The sequence below is a fragment of the Brassica napus genome (assembly GCF_020379485.1).
Source record: "Brassica napus cultivar Da-Ae chromosome C3 unlocalized genomic scaffold, Da-Ae chrC03_Random_31, whole genome shotgun sequence".
Lineage (NCBI taxonomy): Eukaryota > Viridiplantae > Streptophyta > Magnoliopsida > Brassicales > Brassicaceae > Brassica > Brassica napus.
The window spans coordinates 1-13,340 of record NW_026014201.1 but is presented as its reverse complement, the minus strand read 5'-3'; the positions used below and the strand labels follow the sequence as shown (position 1 = coordinate 13,340).

The 13,340-nt window shown below is 34.1% G+C and overlaps 1 non-coding gene and 1 pseudogene across 1 annotated transcript; one reads left to right on the top strand and one right to left on the bottom strand.

Annotated features, from left to right (window-relative positions):
* Positions 1-4,132: 4,132 nt before the first annotated feature.
* Positions 4,133-5,356, top strand: LOC106363029 (annotated as a pseudogene).
* A 4,784-nt stretch (positions 5,357-10,140) lies between these two features.
* Positions 10,141-11,027, bottom strand: BNAC09G22860D. The gene is made up of 2 exons (XR_007329950.1): positions 10,685-11,027; positions 10,141-10,606 (listed from the first exon to the last, which is right to left on the bottom strand). It is a non-coding gene; the product is annotated as an uncharacterized BNAC09G22860D (transcript).
* Between the last annotated feature and the right edge of the window lie 2,313 nt (positions 11,028-13,340).

Below are 13,340 nucleotides of genomic sequence, written 5' to 3'. Positions count from 1 at the left end.
GCTTAAAATACCACTTAGTAGGCCTTTACCTGAAAAACACTATGTGTCATTTTCTGGATTTATAAAGTAGTGTCTTTTGTAAAATCTTATTATATTTTATCTAAGGAGAGCGAAGCACAGAAACTGGAATAACAATTTGCGTTGTGGGTTTTCCATTCCGATGATATGGAGATCCTTAGATTCAACCCTGCTGTAAATTTATAATTTGGAATAAGAATTGTAATTTGTTTGGCTTATTATTAATTTCGAGCACTTACACTGTTTTCTTGGAAGCTTGACTTGATATGAATCTGAATGGTTTCAATGGTGATCTGTAAAGAGATTTGGAACATGGGAGATAGGAATTCTACGCTTAAGAAATGTGGAAGAGGAAGTTTTCTTTCAGAATAATGAATTTATTCCTTAATGAATCGTATATCAATTGTTCTCTTACGTTTGTTGATACAGTATTTAATTATTTGATTTTGACTTCATGTGTAAGTGCTAAAAATGCCCTCAATCACGTTGACGTTATTATTTGATAATTTATTGGTCAATGCTAGTCACAAAATCATATATTAATGTCTTCCCTCTCTCAAACTTTGAACTATTTACGTCTCATGTTATAGATGTTCTCAAATATACATTAGAACCTGTTTCTAAAGACATAAATAATAAACTGAGAAAGTAATTCCGATGAAGCAGAGTGATAAAACAGTAAACATGATTATAAGCTGATAATCATGCAAAGTAAACATTATGTTTCAAGGGGAAAAACACCGAAAAGCAAAAAAAAAAAATGAAAGGAAATCATAAGTCAATACTTAAACTGAAAAAGACTTGAACATCATTGAAGCATGCAATACGTGAGAAGATGAACGGGAGCTCTACTTCTAACATCTTGGGCGCTTAGCTTTCGCTGTCTCAGCACCTGCAGAGATCCTCTTACTCTCCCCATCTGCAGAATCTCCACGGCCGTTGGAAGGTCCACACACTTCATTTCCACTCTTCGTTGTTTCCTCGGATGTTGCAGCAATGTTGTTTTCAACCGAGACTTCTGTGGGCGGTGGGGTGTCTAGAGAGAGGACCTTGGTGACAGTTATAGCTCGGGTATTGCTTGCCTGAGAAGTTATGCTCTGTAACTTTCACACAAAACTTATGTGTTTGTCCGATGGTGCTGATTAGAGCTTCCGGGACAGGGACCTCATGATCAGTTCCTTCGTTTTCATTAACCTTGCATTCAAGTTCAATAGCGTGAGTCAAAATCATTTGAGAGTATAAACTAATGCTTCGTTACCTCAAAGTAGCTGCTAACTATCAACTCACGACCAGCATCACCAAGTAGGACAAAAACGGCTTGGTCACTGTTTTCATAAACGGATATCTTTGCACGGTACCTGTTATGGAAGAATCAAAAGCTAAGGTCAGAAATGTAATAATCAAAAGTAAATATCACTGAAAGAGTAATTGAAATTAAGGCGAGAGTACATACTGTGCAACACCAGCTGTGTTAGTCTTCCCACATTTTGTGTTTGTACAAATCAACGAAGTTGCTCTCTTGGTAGCCGTACTATGGCACCCACTGCATGCAATATAGTACCAAGCAGAGCCATGCACAACATCATCAATCATAGCCGTGCACTCAAAAAATGCATCCTGCAACAGTGTATAAAATTGGATATAAATATCTAAGTGTTTCACAATTAGTAAGAAACATCTAGCTTTAATTTTACCTTTGCAGATTCATGTTTCATGTAGGAGAATATATCTGCTATGGTCAGTGTCTCACGCTTAGTGACCACCTCTGCACTAACCTGCTTACCAATCTCTGGGTTAGAGCCAAGCCTGGTACAAATATAAAGCACTGTTTCAGTCAATCATTGCAATAGGTGTAAGTGTGCGCTTCACATGAACTTGTGAAAATAGATGTTGAAGACTGGGATACATACCAAGTGAAGTAATCTTTGGTTGGTTGGACGTCATAGTCCATGAAGACACGTGTAGAGGACATAGAGGTCAGGGCAAAGGTACCTGTCCAATAATGGAAGAAACATTGAAAATGAATGAGTAAAAATACGCATAAAAATGTCAGTGTGCAAATATATAAGTTATACAAATGCTCTGCATCTATGGACTAACTTGGCATGCTATATATTAATCATAACGCTGTAAAAATATATAATCTATGTCACGCATGATAAATTATCAACCAAAGACAAATAACAAAACGTTTTTGGATTGGTCAATAACTCAGTATCACATAAGCGAACAATGTCAAACTTTCTCGAAAACGTGTCACAATTAGTAGTGAAAACATGAGTCTAAAGATAGGAATGGTAAAAGATAGAAATGGTAACCTCGTAGACGTTTGGTGTTCACAGTCGTGACCAAAAGCACTGTGGGAGCTTTTTCATAGGAGTTGAACTTCTTGTAGAAGTCTGTTGCAGCATGGTACCAAAGGTAGAGCTTCATCACAGGTCCGCTGCAAAAAGTAAGCTCTTATGGATTTAGGAACTACCGAGAGATGATGACTTGAAAATAAAAAATACACTTACTCATGTGATTGCACATGAACCATAATATGCCGAGAGGTTGCTATCTCCACTTCGTCAAGGATGGGACGCTCAATAAGGGTATGTCCATTGACCAGCTTCATGTAGCCAACAACATCTATTACAATGTACATGAAGAGAGTTAAATGGTTAATAAAAATTCATGGAATGTAACAAGTAACTTAACAAACCAAATCTACAATAATATTCACAATTCACAATTCAATTCAGAGGATGTTCAAGACAAACAAAAACTCTAAAAACTCGAACTAAATACTTAACCCAAAAAAATATAGATTTCACTATCTAACCAGGAATATAGACCAATGTAACTGAGAGATGGCTTATAAAATTAGAGAGCTTACCGTAGAGGTCACCTTTGAGATCACAGTTAGCTTCAAAATCTTCATATGAATGAACCTGAAACGGTCTTCATCAAATGAGATGGGAACCTCGTGAAGAACCGACATCTCAGAGTTCTATGTGAAAGATACGGTTGCGATATGATCAGCAACCTGATACACCGGTTTGTTTTTCGATCCGTAGAAGTTGTTGAGTTGGTTAACTGATCCTTGTTTCATCTCAGGCAAGTATTTTTTAATACGCCCCGGTGGGATGAATCCTTGAATAACAGTCCCCTGTTGTCAAAAAAGAATAACAAATCACGTTAGAAGATTGAAAACTCAGAACCCTACTTTAACAAATAAACCAATCTCATAACAATTCTCCAAAAAACTCATCAAAACCCTAGTTCACTCTCTGAAGCTAAAACAAACGTTTAAAATTTTCAGAAAATATAGATCTCATGGTATCTCAAAACCCTAGTTCACTCTCCGAAGCTAAAACAAACGTTTAAAATTCTCAGAAAACATAGATCTCAAGGTATCAAAACTATTTTTTGGAGAATTGACTCACCTGTTCGTTGATGAGGAGCATTTAGAGGCCAATAAGCGTCTTCTTGATCGGGTTCCGAGCCTCCAGAAATGGATGAGTCGGAAGGAAGCGCAACTGAGTTTGCATGCGGACCTAGAGAGACATCTTTGAAGAACATGACTTTCTCATCAGAGTCGGAGGAGACAGGAGACTTCCCATTTCGTTTCATCGCCATGGATTAAGCTTGGAGTGGTTCTAGGTTTTAGTTTGATTGAAAAGAAGATCAGTATATAAAGAAGGAGGAAAAGAGGAAGGTGAGTGAAGCGAAATCAAAAGGAGTTATTGATTGATTGAAACGAAAATATTGATTCCGTAGAAGTGGTTCGATTGATTCTCGGCGTCTTTGCTCTTCGATCGGGGAAGACGAAGTGATAGAGGTGAGGGGCAAAAGTAGACGAAGAAGATTAACTCCGTCAAAGCCCAAATGGCACGCTTGTTGGATGAACGATAAAGCCCAAATGGCACGAATGGTACGCTTTCGGATGAAGCCCACATGGTATATTTCTCCGCGAGCCCGTCTGACGTGTAAAAAACCTTGTCCCTGATTGGTCCGAATTAACACTCCTACGTGGACATGCTCCCTGCTCAATATATCTTGCTTTTAGTATTGTAGATATACAAGTCGAAGCAATGCTTTCTCTTGAACACACATTAGAAGAAAAAAAAATATGATTTCGATTTCTAGAAAAGAGAGTAAATATAAAGCAAAACAAAACACGTTGAGGAATCGTAGGAAGGAAGAAACAGAAGAACTACTGTCCTCAGCATGCCTGTAAGTTATCAGTGTTGCCAGATGATATCATTATGGATTGTTTGGCCATTGTCTCAAGATTGGAACACGAATCCTTATTTCTCGTCTCCAAGCTGCACCGCTCTCTAATGCTTTCCCCGAGTTATACCAAGCCCGATCCCTAATGGGTTGCACCGAACTCTGCAGCTATTTATGTTTAAGCATTCCTTCAGACCCGTTTTCACGCTGGTTCGCCTTCTACCCAAATTAAATCCTTAAATCATCCTTGTTGGTTCCAATACGGCCACACTTGTATCAGCCTCCGGAAGCATCTTCAGTGGTGGCCCATGGCTGCGGTATCTATGTCATTGGTGGGATGATTGCCCGGAAGCGATCGTCCAGGGTTTTTCCTGGATTTTCGATTTCATACGTGGACCAATCTCCCTTCCATGGGGTTAGCTTGAGCTTCTGCTGCAGCTGGTGTGGTGGACGGGAAGATATATGTTTGCTGAGGTTGCAAGGAACCACATTCCGGCATATGGGTAGAGGTTTTTGATCCAAAGACACAGACTTGGGACGCACTGTCAAACCAACCGTCGCCCCCAGGTACTCTCCCTTAATGCACGAAAGCTCGGTGATACATGAGAAGAAGATTTTCGCCTTGGATGAGAAAGGTAATGGTTTGCTTTACATTCCGAGTGAAAGCATATGGAAAACAAGGAATTCGGACACCAACGAACTTTGAAAGGGTTGGCATGTGATAGACAATGTCATCTACGGTTGTGTAACTGGTGGGTGGATATTGTGGTGTGAGGCAAGTGAACTGGAGTCCGGTGTGTAATGAAGTGGAGACAAGTTATGGGCTTGGAGGATCTAAGGGACACCCTTTGTGCCTCCAAACTGGTCAACTATGGTTGGGGTTTGCCATCGGAACACCTTGACGCTATGCTTCCCGGTCCAACATGTTACTCTTCTGGGACTGTCTTGCTAATTGGAAATGCGAGATTTGGTGTGCAGAGATCTCCTTACAGAGGCGGAAGAAAACAAGCGAGATTTGGACAACTGTTGAGTGGTCTGAAGCAGTCACAACTATCGATCGTCCTCTACATAAGCATACTGATCATCACTGTAAAATTTATATTCTCTATCCTTCAATCTTTGAAATCTCAACTCTATTTAAAGTCTCCAATATGTATGCCTTACTACTACTATCTCCTATTTACCAATAAACAATTTACACTTGTAACTGATAAAAACTGTTTGTTCCTGAAGGACAACATTTATGTACTTGTTCATCGATTCTTATACCTTTCAGGTTGACTTTCTAAACGATCATCTCCAACGATCCCGTTGACATTCATCATTGGTGTCCTGTTCTATTCGTTATTTATACAAATGCTGCATCTCAATGGAAATGCTTTATTTATACAAAATCTATAACATCTAGAAAACTGAAAATCTAAATATTTAAACTGCAAAAAAAAATGTAGAGAGTTGGATGAAACATATACATCTCAAGTTCAAAAAAATTGTTATACTAGTTATTATTATTTGATATATAATCTAGGACACATCTGGGCCCGACTTGTTCAAACGCATCGGTTGGGGTTGGGTTGGGTGTGGGAGTTTGCGGTTTCAAGCGTTATTAAGTGTTTTATATGACTCATTCAACGTTTAAAAATTGTGTTGTTTGCGGGTCATTTTTTACTGGTTTACCCACATATGCAAAAGTTAATTAATAAAAAATAATTAATAAACAAAATTTAATTATAAAATTGATCATTTTAAAAACCAATAACAAATAATGAATATTAAAATTATATATAAACCATATTTTTATATATATTAGTATTTATATTATCTCAATTTTAAAAAACATTTAAAATTATTAAAAATTTATTATAAAAATTATATAGATAAATTCTCTAGGATAGATCGAAAGGAATGTAAGGGTGTGTCTGTCTCCTCTTCATTCGGAGGTGGAGGCATTGATTTGGGCAATGGAATGTATGAAGAATCTAAGACAGTTTCAGGTTACGTTTGCAACGGATTGTTCTCAATTGGTGAAGATGGTTTCAGAACCAGAAGAATGGCCAGCATTTGAAACCTATCTGGAAGATATCAAGCTTTTACGAAGAAGCTTCTTCAACTCAGACATCATCCATGTTCCCCGAACGGAGAACCAAATGGCGGATAGCTTGGCACGTAGTGCTAGGAAACAACCATCTTTCGTCGTTCATATGGATGCGGAGTTGCCGATTTGGTTTACAGAGTCAATATGAGTTTGTGAATGTCTTGCTGCCAAAAAAAAAAAAAAAAAAAAAGATCGAAAAAAAGTTTTTGTCACAAATATAGACCTTAAAAATAAAAATGACCAAAATAGACTTAAATGTTTTATCAAAAGAAGTAAATATACACTTATACCCCTATGGTTAATTAATCTAGACATTATGTTTAAAGTTAAGGGGTGGGGTTTAGGGTTCAGGGTTTAGAGTTTAGGGTTTAGGGTTTAGAGTTGAAGAGTGGGGTTTTGGGGATAGGATTTCAAATTTAAAAAAATAAAAAAAATTTTAAATTTTCAAAATAAAAATTGCTATTTTTGTGACAAATATTTAAAAATGTCTATTTGAGAGAATTATCCAATTTTATATATAAACCATATTATTATAATAAAAATCATGGTATTAAAATATATATATATATAAATTAGTATTCATATTATCTCAATTTTTTAAAAAAATATTTTTTATTTATATAATTTTTACAAAAAAAAGTTACCCTTCTGCAACAACTGCAAACGTTAACTGGAACCAGCTTTTGATTTTGAGAGGTTTGGAGCGGTGTAAAACGGTTTGTAGCGGTGTAAAACAGTTTGTAGCGTTTTTGTGATTGTTATGAAACGCCAACCATCGTTATCAACCGCAAAAGTTGCATTTGCGGATGGTAGCGGAAAAACCAGTCAGACCCTAAGTCATTGTCAGTTTTGGTTCTTTAAATAGCTCAGTGTTTTGAAACCCGACCCGGACTCGCAGTTGAACCGGTAAATCCAGTGACCAGAAACAATCTGGTTTGGGTTTTGTGAAAAACTCAATATTTAGAAACCCGCAGAAATCCGCAAATACCCAGTAAAACCTGGAACCCGATACCGGTTGAACCACCGGTTGAACCAATAAATAACTTTTACTTCTTTTTTTAGTTTTTAATTATTTTTTTAGATAATGTTTTATATTCTAAATTTCCAATTAAGAAATTAAGAGCAGCATTATCGCATGGTTTTAGGAGGGTTTTTACCCAAAAAGCTGGGCGTGGACCACCACAAAAAGGAAGAAAAATGAGTTGCAAAAGTCGCAGGAGAAGAAAAGTTTGTTCAAGGTTTTCTGTACTGTTTGCGGACCCCACTGACACGTGGCTGCCCGCGATAGATTCGGTTTTTATTTTTATTTTTAATGAGACAAAAAAATAAATAATAAGAAACCCAGTTGAGTTTGTGGGATAAATATGCTCTAAGTGATGATTAAAAAAAAGTTAGGTTTTCGCTTTTCAGTTTTATATTTGTGGTTTTTAGATTTTGATGAAGATTTTACTATGCCTTCTGAAGAAAATGAAATGAACGATGGTAGAGAGAACCAAAATTAGTTGATGTGATTTGGTGTTAGTTTATTTTCGTTATTGACAATTTATTACAATAATTTTTTACTTTTGGTTTATTTTGTATTTAAAGTTTAATTTATTATTTACATTAGACATTTAAATATTTATAAAATTTTAAATAGTCTAAACTATTTTTTGATATTTTGTATGTCAAATGAAAATAAAAATATCTATATATATAAAGTTGGTTTTTTTCCTTCTTATGACATGTGGAATTGGGGTTTGTTGACATGTGTCTTCATATTTTTTTTTTGTATTTTAAATCCTTTTTCTTTTAGATTATTGCAATTTGTTTCATCAATTTCTAATTATGTACTATCTAATCATTCTCACACTTATTAGTCCCTAAAATTCAAGAAATAAATAAAATAATAAAATATATTTTAAATATTTAATTTATTTACAATTAAAAATAGCATAAATTTTCACCATTTTATTATTTTTACTAATTTTTATTATTTCATTTACAAATTATATATTATTTCACTATTAATATCATAAGATAATCAAACTAAGAATAAGAAACTATGAAGCCGTCCTCGAGCTATTAAAGAGAGCATAGAAGTCAGAACACCAAAAATTAGATTTTGAAAACAAAGACGAGCAAGACTATTGACGGTAAGCCAACGTTGAGGAATACAACATATAAAACGAGTAAACTCTGACCCAACCAAGAAGATGCAGTTCCTAACATCAGCTGAAATCTAAGGAAGAAGATGAGCAGTCAATATTGACTGGAACAACCTACAATGCCGTGAGAATCAACCGAAAAACTAAAAACTCATAAACCCGATGTACAACACACACCATATAATCTCACAGGTGAAGAAGACAAGGAAGAACAAGAGAAAGATGTAAGTCTTTTTCCAGTGATGGTGAAAAGCACCGCACACCAGAAAGGTAACGAAATACATAGACGGGGATGGCTCAAGGTCAAAATATACGGAGAGGGAAAAAAAACATCTTAAAAGTTATAATTTTCAAAAATATGAAAAAAATATAATACAATTTTGACGATGAACCCGTTAATTTTAGAATCAACAAAGTTATTGAAATTCAATATTCTTTTACCTTAGATGCTCATTTCACTACTAACAAGTACTATACATACAACAAAACATTATTCGAAAAACAAACACAAAATATATTAACATATCATCTATTACTACGTAACACACTAAAAACACCAAATAATGATCTTAACAAATAAAAACGACAACATAATTATATTATCCAAAAAATCATGTTCTTAGCAATAATAAAAACAATATTCCGCGCGAAGTGCGGACACCCCCTAGTAAAAACTAAAGTTAAGTATTTTCTAAATGTTTTTAAACATAAAATATATACATATCCAAACTATTATTATGTTTTAAAAAACATTTACAAAATATTAAACTTAGTTTCTATATTTTTTTTACATAGCTGATATATTATTATATAATAAAATTAATTCATTTATTAACCTGCGGTTCATCCGTGGTCGACCCAATGACCCAGCAACCCAGTAAGTCGTCCGGTTCAGTGTCCCGGTCAGGTTTAAAAACATTGGCTCACACAAATCAAAGGGGGCAAAATATGTTTAAATAAAGAGTTAAATGGTAATTATATCATCATTTATAATTTAAATTATTAAATATAATAAATAAATATTAAAATCGAAAAAATTAAATCAAAACTAATTTTGAAATTTTTCTTCTAAAATTTTTTTTTCAAACATTTTTTTTGATAAACAATTTCTTTAAAAAAGTTTAAAGAAACTTTCATAAACGTGTACGATATCTCCCGAATTTATAAATAGACTTCTTCAATATATCTTTTATATATAATTAAGAAGTTCTTCCTAAATATGTATGTCATTTTCCTGAGTTTGTTTTATATACATATTTAGGAAAATAATATTAAATATATATAAGGTCTTCTGAAAACATTAAATTAATGTTCACAGTTTGGTTGTTGACTGAAACTCTGTTTAAATTATGATCATGTTGTGGACTGAAACCCTACTTAAATTAATCTTCATACTTCATTCTAATGCCTTGCAGATCCATGAAGAGGAAAAACAAATCGCTGAATAAAACTATCAATTCTTAGTATGTTCGATATATAGTGTGCCATGTGTAACTAATTTAGATGAATCTCTATTTGATCTACGATTTTATTTATCTATGACAACTTTTTATACAAAAAAAAAAAAATTCATTTAATTAATCTTCGTATTTGATTTGATTAAATTGTTTCTATTAAATGTTAAATGATGTCTATAATTTTGCCTCACGATAATTAAATAAAAAAAAGTAAACAACAGAGTAAATAAATCTTAGCATAATATAGATTGTATTCAACTCGAGGCGACCAAACAATTCTCTAGTACTAAATTCCATAATGAATTAAAAATAGTAGAAAGAAAGCTCAAACGCAAAAAGCACTTGTGAACAAGCGGATGAACACTAAAAGGAAACTGCCAAGGATTGTGACCAAAGCAATTCATAGTTTCGCAATGTACTTCCGCTTCGTACAAAAGTCGGAGACTCGATCAGTTCGAAGTCTGAGGTTTCTTCGCCTTATTCCGTTTACGTCGTGGCTTTCCATTAGTCGCTGGGGGCGGCGACGTCGTACCATCTTGTGAGCTCACGCTGCACGGAGAAATATTGTCCTTCGAGACCTCACCAGCATCGAGACCATCAGAGATCTTGCAACCCTCAGGGTCCGTCACGTCTTTCTCAGTTACTTTTTCCTCCTCAGCTTCCTCCTTACGTTCCTACAAAAGAGAGAAACTAGGTTTAGATCAATCTCATGGTTAACAGCCGATATTAGGTTAAGTAAAACAAGGGCATACCTTTTTCTTTTTGTTTTTCTTAGCAGGGAGGTTGATCTCTTCTGAACCGGCCGCGGAAGGAGGAGGAGAAAGGGGGAAGACGGAGCTTTTCGAGCTCTTCGATTAGGGCGGTGACGATTGGCTTCGAGCGGATGGCTTCTTCTTGCTCCTTGTTTAGGGTTTTGCCCTGAGAGACCGCCTCTTCCATCTCAGTAATACGGTTGTACCTCTTGCGGTGAGCACGGAGACGCTTGCTGATGAGAGCCATGACTTGTTGTCCTTCTGTGACGGCCATCTTGTCAATAAGAGCGATGTGAAAGGCGGCGGAGCAAGAGAAAGATACAGGGAGATTAGGGATATGAAATAAGATGTATTTCGATTGAAACTACGTATACATATATATAGTAGAGACCTTAGGTCTCGATGCTATATTTTGGAACATTCTAGATCTTTGTATTGATAGATACAAATCTCCATATTTTTATTGTTAACAAATATTTTTGTATATCCCTTTATTATTATCTGAGGAGCATTAAAAATAAATAACTTTTAGTTCATGTGTTTATTACAAGTGTGCCATTTCTTACGTGACAACTCCACAAGCTCCCTCACCTATTCTATTTAAAACTCTTTTGTTAACTAGAGTAATTACACAACATGCCATTGATCAAAACATTATAATTACCTTAGTTTTGTCTACATTTGTCACATATATACGTTGATACGTATTACATCAAACCTTATAATTTATTTCTTGCGTTAGTTACCTTAACCGAAGTTCTACGTATTACATCAAAGATTTTAAAATTATGTTAATTACCTTGACTGAAGTTTTTTCATTAATTTGTTTCAATACAAAAACATTACTGACATACGTAGTGGTCTAATTTTTTATTCAAAATGAATATAGATGCGAAAAAATTAATGTGCGATTATCAATCAAAGTTTGTTTTCTGAAAAATCCTAAAAAGTATTTGATGATCAATACGTGCTCAAGTGATTGATTTTCTTAAAAATACGAAAAAATATTTGTTCTCTTAAAAATATATCAAGAGGAAAACTTTGTTTTAAAATAGTGAAACAGAAGAACCATGCATATGGCATATACTTGCCCCGTTTCATTAAATTGTTAGATGATCCCCGCCTTGCGATTGTAGAAACTAAGGTAAAAATACGATTTTCTGGCATACAATTATAAAAACTTACCTGAGGTGATCTATCGTAATTAAGATTTTAACGCCAGCTTGCATAAAGCAAATAATGGCGGAGCAAATTGCCCATGATTTAAACGTGATTTGCAAGGACGAAATTGATTGATGATTGGGAAAAAAGAAACTTCTAATAACTTTGATATATTTTTAAATTACAAATTTGGTAAATTGATGGTAATAATACGTGATTTGTGAGGACTTGACTTTTGTATATAAGGAACGTAGATTAAGGTTCAAATTATTGTAATCAATTAATAATCGTGAACTTTTCTTGAATTTGTTCAATTGCGATTGATAAAAGGAAGTTTGCATTAACTATTTACAATATTAAAGTAATTCTCGACTAAGATTGGAGCGCAAGTTATGTGTAATATTCGATTTAGTTACGGCCATTATTTTGAATCCATATGACCGACCCCATGGCGATTCCTTTTTAGTATAAATATACGGCTTCTATAATTTAGAAAACTCACCACACTTTTCTTCTCGACTTTGCTCATATCAAAACATTCTCTCAAGCAATCAAAGGGCTAGCTTTAACTCTGTTTCCGATTTGAAACCATTCAAGACATTGTTTCTTTATATTTTATTAGTCTATTGCTTATGTTCGTTTATTTTATATTTATAATTTATTTTATGCAAACAAATATACAATTTTTAAACAAAAATTCTGTAGCTTAATTTAGATTGACATACTAAATTTCGTCTAACCCTTACTTTATAACATATAGTATTTCTTGCTATAACTTTAACTTTTATTATGTCTACAAATTAAAAGTGATAATATTTTGAAATCTATTTACTCCGCGCAGGGCGCGGGTTATCACCTAGTTTTGGATTAATCTAGATATTTTTTACGTATTTCCATATATCGCAATTGCATTTTATTAGGATTAGGGTAGCTCCAAAGCTTCTTTCATCCAATCAAAGCAAATATTGATATCAGCACATCTTCTTTTCCCATAATTATAGTTGGTTACCATAAAAATAGGAAAAAATAAAACTAATTGAATGAATTCTTTTTGTTAAGTTTCGGGCCTAAATCTTTTATAAATGTTAATCCTATTATACCTTTGAATGTATAAAATATTAAATAAAATAAATATAAAAACACGCGAATAATAAGCATTTTTCCACTTTTTGGTTAAAATAGTAAAGAATTGAAAATATCTTTTGTATGTTTTTGTCCACCTGTGTTTGTTCAAAGATTTATAGTTGAAAAATACGATGGAGGAAAGTTGCAACTTCATTCCTTATCGGAAAAACTAATGGTGACCAGGGAACGACAAGGAATAATGAATTCCATAACATTCCTCAAAAAATAAAGGACAAAAATATTCTTTGTTAAATTTGAGAAATAATAACCCTTTTTTTTTCTCAACGGCTTCCTCCAACGGTCTTTTGCCGGTAACTTTTTCTTTTTCTATTTTGTAAAAGAAATAAAACTATTTATTGCTTTTGTATTC